Source organism: Mixophyes fleayi, chromosome 1 (assembly GCF_038048845.1).
Source record: "Mixophyes fleayi isolate aMixFle1 chromosome 1, aMixFle1.hap1, whole genome shotgun sequence".
Taxonomy (NCBI): Eukaryota; Metazoa; Chordata; class Amphibia; order Anura; family Limnodynastidae; genus Mixophyes; species Mixophyes fleayi.
This window is the reverse complement of record NC_134402.1, coordinates 197,442,191-197,450,834: the sequence shown is the minus strand read 5'-3', so window position 1 is coordinate 197,450,834 and position 8,644 is coordinate 197,442,191.

The following is an 8,644-nucleotide window of genomic DNA, read 5'->3' as shown; positions in this document are numbered from 1 at the left end:
TCGTTCTTGGGATTGTCCGATCGACCTTCTACCTGGCAAGACTCCTCCCAGGGGTCGGGTCTATCCTCTCTCGTTACCTGAAACTCAAGCCACATCTGAGTACATACAGGAGAATCTCCAGCGTGGGTTCATTCGACCTTCCACCTCTCCCGCTGGAGCTGGGTTCTTCTTCGTCAAAAAGAAGGATGGATCATTACGCCCTTGTATAGATTTTCGTGGTCTCAACGCCATTACTATCAAGAATCGGTATCCCATTCCGCTGATCACTGAGCTATTTGATCGCATCAAGGGAGCTCGGATATTTACTAAGTTGGATCTTCGTGGTGCCTACAATTTAATTAGAATCCGTTCCGGTGACGAATGGAAGACCGCGTTCAACACCAGAGATGGGCATTACGAATATTTAGTAATGCCCTTCGGGCTGTGTAATGCCCCCGCTGTTTTCCAGGGTTTCATCAATGAGATCTTTCGGGACTTATTATATGTATGTGTCGTTGTCTACCTGGACGACATATTGATCTTCTCACAGGACCTGCCTTCTCATCACCAACATGTGGCAGAGGTCCTCTCCAGACTACGGAAAAACTCATTGTTCTGTAAATTGGAAAAATGTTCATTCGAGTTACCCCAGATTCCATTCTTGGGGTATATAGTTTCCGGAGTTGGCCTGAAGATGGATCCAGACAAAGTAAATGCTGTACTACATTGGCCTCAGCCAACTACTCTTCGTGCCATCCAGCGTTTTTTAGGTTTTGCCAATTACTATAGACGCTTCATTCAAGACTTTTCATCCATTGCATCTCCTATTGTGGCCCTAACTCGGAAAGGGGCTAATACTAAGCAATGGTCATCTGAGGCTCTCCAAGCCTTTCAAATTCTTAAAGAGTCCTTCTCGTCTGCTCCCATTCTTCGACAGCCTGATGTGACACTCCCCTTCTTCCTAGAAGTAGATGCCTCTAATGTGGGCTTAGGAGCTATTCTCTCCCAACGCTCGGAGCAACAAAAATTACATCCTTGTGCCTTCTACTCTCGGGGTCTTCTGCCCGCAGAGAAAAATTATACTATCGGGGACAAGGAGTTGCTGGCCATCAAAGCTGCATTAGAGGAATGGAGATACTTGTTGGAAGGAGCTCGCCATCCGGTGACGATCTTCACGGATCATAAGAACTTGTCATATTTGCAATCTGCCCAATGCTTGAACCCTCGTCAAGCAAGATGGTCTCTTTTCTTTTCCCGTTTTGAATTAATTATAACCTTCAAACCAGCCGCTAAGAACAAGAAAGCTGACGCTCTATCTCGAGCTTTTGTGACGTCCTCTGATGTAGAAGAGGTTCCCAACCATGCTATTCTAGACCCCAAATGTATCTCACTGGCTGCTTCATCCACCAAAACGCTACCATTTGGGAAGACCCTCGTGCCTCCTACTCTAAGGAGGAAAATCCTTTCGTGGTTCCATGCCTCTCGTTTTTCTGGACACGCCGGTGAACACAAGACCTTTGAGATTCTCTCTCGAAGTTACTGGTGGCCTTCAATGAGGAGAGACGTCAAAGAGTTCATTGCTTCCTGTGAGCTATGTTCCCAGTTTAAATCCTCCCGCAGAACTCCAGCAGGGTTGCTGCGACCACTACCCATTCCGTCCAAACCGTGGACCCATATTAGTATGGATTTCGTTACTGACTTACCACCTAGTAAGAATCATAACACTATTTGGGTGGTGGTGGACAGATTTTCGAAGATGGCTCATTTCATTCCTCTGGCTGGTTTGCCTTCCTCGTCCATTCTGGCTGAACATTTCATTAAAGAGATCTTCCGTATCCATGGATGTCCGTCTGAGATTGTGTCGGATAGAGGAGTACAGTTCGTTTCCAGATTCTGGCGAGCCCTTTGTAAAACCTTGGGCATACGATTAGCACTCTCATCTTCTTACCATCCGCAATCTAACGGACAAACTGAACGTGTCAATCAAGATCTTGAGACTTTTATAAGGATGTTCTCATCAGCCAATCAAGACAACTGGGTAGAGTTGCTCCCTTGGGCTGAATTCGCCCATAACAACATGTATCACGAGTCATCATCCAAAACTCCATTTTTTGTGGTCTACGGTCACCATCCGTCTTTTCCGGAATTTCCTGCCCTCCCGCCCACCCAAGTTCCTGCGGTGGAGATTGCTTGTCAGACCTTTAAAAATATCTGGTCCCAGGTCAAAACCTGTTTAAAGAAGACATCTATCAAATATAAATCTTTCGCAGATAAGAAGAGGCGGGCTATTCCACCACTAAAAATTGGAGATCGTGTCTGGTTATCTACTAAAAACATTCGTTTGAAGGTTCCATCTATGAAATTCGCCCCTCGTTTTATTGGTCCATATAGGATCATTCAAGTAATCAATCCAGTATGTGTGAAACTTCTTCTTCCTAAGAATCTTCGGATTTCTAATGCCTTCCATGTGTCTTTACTCAAACCTCTTATTATCAACCGTTTCTCTAATCCTCCCTCAGCTCCGCAGCCAGTTCAAGTTCATCAGGAGGAGGATTTTGAGATTACTGAGGTACTAGACGCAAAAATTTCGCGAGGAGTCCTCCGTTTCCTCGTTCATTGGAAGGGCTTTGGTCCTGAGGAGCGCTCTTGGATCAAAGCTGAAGATCTTAATGCTCCTGCCCTTTTGAAGAAGTTCTACTCCAAAAATCCGGACAAGCCCGGTTCCAGGCGTTCTGTGCCCACCTTTAAAAGGGGGGGTACTGTCACTCACCGGACCGTGAGTGCCTCTTCCCGGACATTTAGGAACCGTGGCCGTCCTCCATCCTGAGGGTCTGCGCATGCGCAGCCCTTTCCCATACTTCAGTGTATGTCCCTTTAACTCAATTGGCAGATCAGGCAACACTCCCTATATTAAGCACCTGTGGTCAACACCACGTTGCCTGATCTTGGAGTCTCATTCCCCATGAGTCTCTGAAGGTGTTCCTGTGTTTCCTCGTTTATTCAGCCCAGCTGATTCCTGTGGTTTCCAAACCACTTCTACCTCTGTGGTTTCCAAACCACTTCTACCTCTGTGGTTTCCAAACCACTTCTACCTCTGTGGTTTCCAAACCACTTCTACTACTGTGGTTCCCATACCACTTCTACCATCTACTGTATCATCGTGACTGTGAGCTGATTCCTATCTGCTGCCTCCGTGCACTACAGTCTTCTAACCACTTCAACTCTACCATGTATTATTGGGACTGTTAGCTGATGCCTATCCGCTGCCTCCGTGCACTACAGTCTTCAACCTGCAACTCGTCTGTGTTTCATCATCGTGACTGCTAGCTGATTCCTATCCGCTGCCTCCGTGCACTACAGTCTTCAACCTGCAACTCGTCTGTGTTTCATCATCGTGACTGCTAGCTGATTCCTATCCGCTGCCTCCGTGCACTACAGTCTGCAACCCGTCTGTGTTTCATCGTGACTGTTTGGCTGATTCCTATCCGCTGCCTCTGTGCGCTTCAGTCTTCAGTCCTTGTCAACTCTCCCGTGTTTCCTTGAGTCTGCTGCCACTATTGCTACCCGCTATTCTCCGTGATCAACAGTTCCAGTTCAACTCTGCTCTCCCGTGTCCCATCGTTACTGCACCTGCTGGTTGCTATTGGCTACCTCCGTGTTCCCACAGAGACCCGCTGCTGTTACTCCTCAGCGCTACTCATCCATCTACTGCTGATCCGCTCTCCACGCCTTCCTGTGTTCCCTGCTGGTCTACCTACCTGTGCGCTGCACCTGCTAGACCACCGCTTCACCCATCCAGGGACTTTGCATCCTGCCGGCCTCCTGCCGTTCAGGTATCTCTGCACTCCTGTCTGACTGCCTTCTCCTGAACCACGGTATGCATACTTCCTATTGACTGTGCTGTGTATTGCATACCTTGCTGGACTGTGTTGGTTCTGCTCTGGAGTGTGCTATCCGCTGAGTCTATTGCCATCATTGACTGTGTTATCTCGTGCTGGATTCCTTCTAGAGACTTTCTATATTGGCAGTGTTGTTCAGTCATCTATACATTTATATTGTGCATATTACTGTGGATCAAAGTCAAGGTGCCCGTGTATATCTTGTGTTGCAGTCTCTCCCCGTGCACCTCCTCACATATATATTCAGTGGTACAACTTGCTGGTGGCAGACCACTGACCCCTGTTTCCAGTTTCACCTATTCCAGTATCCTCTCACATAGCAGTGGTACAACTTGCTAACGCAGACCACTGACTCCCCGGATACCTCCACTTGGATTCTATTCCTTCACTCAGACAGCGGTACAACTTGCTATCCGCAGACCGCTGACTCTCATCACCCCCTCGTTTCTGTTGGACATTCCTCCTCACTATAGCAGTGGTACAACTTGCTACCGCAGACCACTGACTACCTTCACGTGTCCTTTGTCCATACAGTTCCTCGTGTATTACTACCTCCATATTGCCAGTGCTGCTAGTCATAGACTTTCCTGAGCATCTCATCATCTGCTATTTCCTGTTCCGTGATCACCCTGCTACCAGAGTACCATATTACCACCTATACTGCTCTGGTAAGCCTATCACCTGGTGATCCCTGGGTAAAGACTCCTAGTGCCCGTGACACCCTGAGTCATGGGGTTCAGGGACATAGTGAAAAAACTATACATTAGTGAATAAACGCTATGAAATGGTGCGTAGGGGGATTGTCCTGAGTCCTAAAGCAAACTCATCCAGGACCAAGGACCCACAGTAAACTTTTTCCATAAATCATCAACGAGAATAATGAACTAAAGAAACAGTGTGTGATGTGATACACAATAACTAAACATAATATTCAATATAGCTAATTGGGCAGCAGGAAAAAAGGGGAGGGGGAAGAGGAGACCAGGAAGGGGGATGTCAAAAAAAAATAATAATTGGATGAAGAAGGTACATGAGTCATTTCTGTACATTAGGACCAGTTGCGGTGCAAATCATACGCAACATAACTTTTACTATAAAATTAAAGTGTGTTTCATATATCTTATAATCTTTTTCATATAAAATATATAGTGGTGAAAAGTGCCAAATAGTGTTTCCAACATCTGAAATATACTATGTTTGGTATTACTCTTATTACAAGTTAATGAGAACTCTTCCGGTGCTATTTATGTAGCGTTCGCACTTAGCACACGCTAGTTATGAATAATATAATTTATACACACAAATAGTAAGCACTCAAAGATCATTAAGAACCAGTTTAAACAAGGCGGCAATCTGAAGTAAGGACACCTGGCATTCCTGAGAACAATGACTAGAGGAATTCCCCAATGCCACGTCGAGTATCTGATAGTGCAAGGTCCTTCAACCAATGAATGAAGACTTTACAATTAAAACTGTGTGTCACTGTGACATCATTACATTTACAACTGTACTGTGCATAAATATGAGCTCTGGTTTTTGGAGATTTATCATAGTTTGCTGTAATATTGCTATATTTGCTATTAAATCTCTTTGTGCATTGGAACTACATTAATTGCATCGGGCAATATTTATTGGTAACAAAAGTACAGACAGAACAGGGAGGAAGGAGGAGAAGGATGGGGGAGGTAATAGGTTGAAAGGAGTAAAAAGGGTAGGAGATTCAAACAACAAATTGTGTGATTTAACATATGCCTCTGAATACAACAGGGAGAGTAAAAGCATTTAGAGGAAACAGTAAATAAAATGAGTTTAGAACAATAGTAGATTAGTAGCCAGGTGATACGAAGGATAGGAGTCTGTGTGCCTCAGTCACTACAGGAACTCCACCTGCAGATTCAAGAAAACAGCAATAAACAAATACACCACAGGAAAGTCATAGTCCCATCAGAGGGGAAAGAGGCATCTCACGGATGGCGGAGCGAGGCATGAGACCACTCAGGTTGTGGAAGTGCTGGGCGCTGGGTTTTCGGGATCCAGACTGCAGGGTGAGGAACACCAGAAGAATTTCCAACTTAGCTAGAAGGGTTTGACCCTGGTATAGCAGCTTGATATAGTGGGTAGAGTTGGCCCCAAAGCCTTGGTGCTGGAATGGGAATCCCCATCGATAGCGGATGTTATGTTGTCATAGGACCTTCGTAATGGGCTGTAGGTCACGTTGTTTTTGGATGGTGGAAGGAGCAAGTCTTGATATAGCTCAAGGTCCATTTCACAGAAAAGGATCACAGGTTTGTCTCTAGTGGCCAAGACAATACGTTCTCTGGTGCGGAAATAATGAAGGCATACAATAATGTCCAGTGGAGGTTGACCTGTAAAAGGTTTGGCTCTTAGGGTTCTGTGCGCCTGGTCCATGAGGCAGTCCGTCTCGGAAAGATCAGGCAGTATATGGAGAAATAGATTGGAGCTCTGGTGGGGAAATTTGCTCTGCAACGTTTCTAATGCAGACATTTTTACGCTGAGAGTGATTTTCCGAGTCCTCTTGTTTCTCCTTTAAAGCCTTTACTTCGTCATGTAGATGAGATAGTTCTTTATCTAGCAGAGTCTGTGAACGACATAGGTCATCTGTTTTTATTTCTAGGGTGTCCATACTATTTAACAATGAAGTGAGTTCCAATTTGAAATCGTTACTGGCTTTAGAGAGTTCCTGATTGAATGCAGCTTTGACACCTTCAAGGAGGTTAGTCATGACAGCCAGGATCTGCGGGTTCAGCTCAACTTAAGTAGGAGGGGTAGAACCTGACGCTTCATGGTCTTCAGGTTGAGAAAGAGTCTTGGATTTTGTTCTGAAAAAGTTGTCAGAAGCTCCTTGAGCAGGTTTCTTTGGTTTATTAGATATTGTTGATGCCAAGGGAGCAATACACGTTCTGGAAGGGACAGGGGGGATGTAGCGGACACAGAGGATAGGGTAAGGGGTCACACGCTGGTCTCAGTACATATCATTGGGGTCTGCCCAGGTGTGGGCCAAGATGGAAAGCTAATTGAAGTGCCTCTGAGTCTTGTGGTGTGCTTAGAAGATTGCCAGTGTCTCTTAAAGGGAAGATGTTGATGTTAGGCTCCAGCTGCAGAAGTCCAGTCAGAATTTAGAAAATCAAGGATATAGCTCTGCAGTATTGCACACAGGCACCTGGTGGCAACACAGCTCCAGACCTACGGTCCCTATGAGCTTCCAATAGGGGCCCAGCACAAGGATAGAACCAATAGATAAAGGACCAAAAAGACAGCCTTTGTATTAGTGGATTGTAGTATTCCTCGAGGCCACAAGATGGTAACACAGCTCCACACCCATAACCCAGGGAGCCTACAATAAGAGCCAGTCACAGGTATGCAGCGCTGCAATATCAGCTCAGTCCACCAGATGGCAGTACAGCACTACTCACATGTCTTAGGTGAGCCCACACAGGACAAAAGAAAATGGAAATGCCTTTATTTTTATCACAGGAGAAAACCTCTGGAGCTGTCAGAAAAGTGGGGACTCCCAGAAGGGTGTCAGCAGCTGTAGTCACTCAGATTATAGTGCATGAAAGTAAAACTGCTAGACATCCAGGTGTAAGCCCATGAAAGTAAAACTGCTGGACATTCAGCAATTTCCAAAACTACTTAAATTCTTTCTCGTACTGTCTGGTGGCCTTCCTTGTCCTACGATGTCAAAGATTTTTTTCTCTCCTGTGAAGGTTGTGCCAGAAATAAATCCATCAGAAGTTCTTCTCCGGGTCAACTTATGCCTCTCCCTAGCCCAACTAAACCCTGGTCACATCTCTCGATAGACTTTATTGTAGACCTACCCTGGTCGTCTGGACTCACCACTATCTGGGTGGTGGTGGATAGATTCAGCAAAATAGCACATTATGTTCCCTTGGCTAAACTGCCCAATGCTCAAGCCTTGGCTCTATTATTTGTCCAGCATATCTTATGCTTTCATGGCCTGCTTGTCACTCAGTTTTGGAGATCTTTCTGTACCTTTGGCATCAACATCAGCCTATCATCTGCATACCATCCGCAGTCCAATGGGCAGACAGAAAGAGTCAACCAATCCTTGGAACAGTTTCTTCAGTTATATATCTCCAAGTTTCATGACAATTGGGCTTCTTTGCTCCCTTGGGCTGAATTTGCTTATAACAATTCTTGCTATTCCTTCACCCGCATGTCTTCATTCTTTTGTAGTTATGGCTTTCATCCCAGGGCTAATTCTCTATCTTTCATTTATCCTTCTGGCCTTTCTGGTATATGCCCTACGGCCTTCCGCTTTAGAACAATTTGGATAAAGATCCATTTTGTTTTGCCCCAGGCCTCCTTTCAGTCCAAATCCTTTTCGGACCGTCATCGCAGGAATTGCCATCTCAAAGTGGGTGAGAAGTCTGGCTTTCCAATCGTAATATTAGGATCAGACAACCCTGTAAGAAGATGGGGCAACGGACCCTTTAGCATTATCAAAAATGTCAATCCTGTTGCTTTCAGGCCTAAACTTTCTTCGTCTTTGAAAATTCCTAATACATTCCATTGTTCGTTACTAAAACCTGTTGTCTCTTCTAGCAAGTTTAAGCCTCATGGACTACGAAGACCACGGCCAGTCAACGTGGATGGTTGCCACAAGTCTATTGTTGAAAAAATCCTTGACTCCAAGAAAGTACAAAGACAAATCCATTTCTTAGTACATTGGAAAGGCTACGGCCCGAAAGAACAATCACGGGTTCCACAGGGGCGCCTTCATG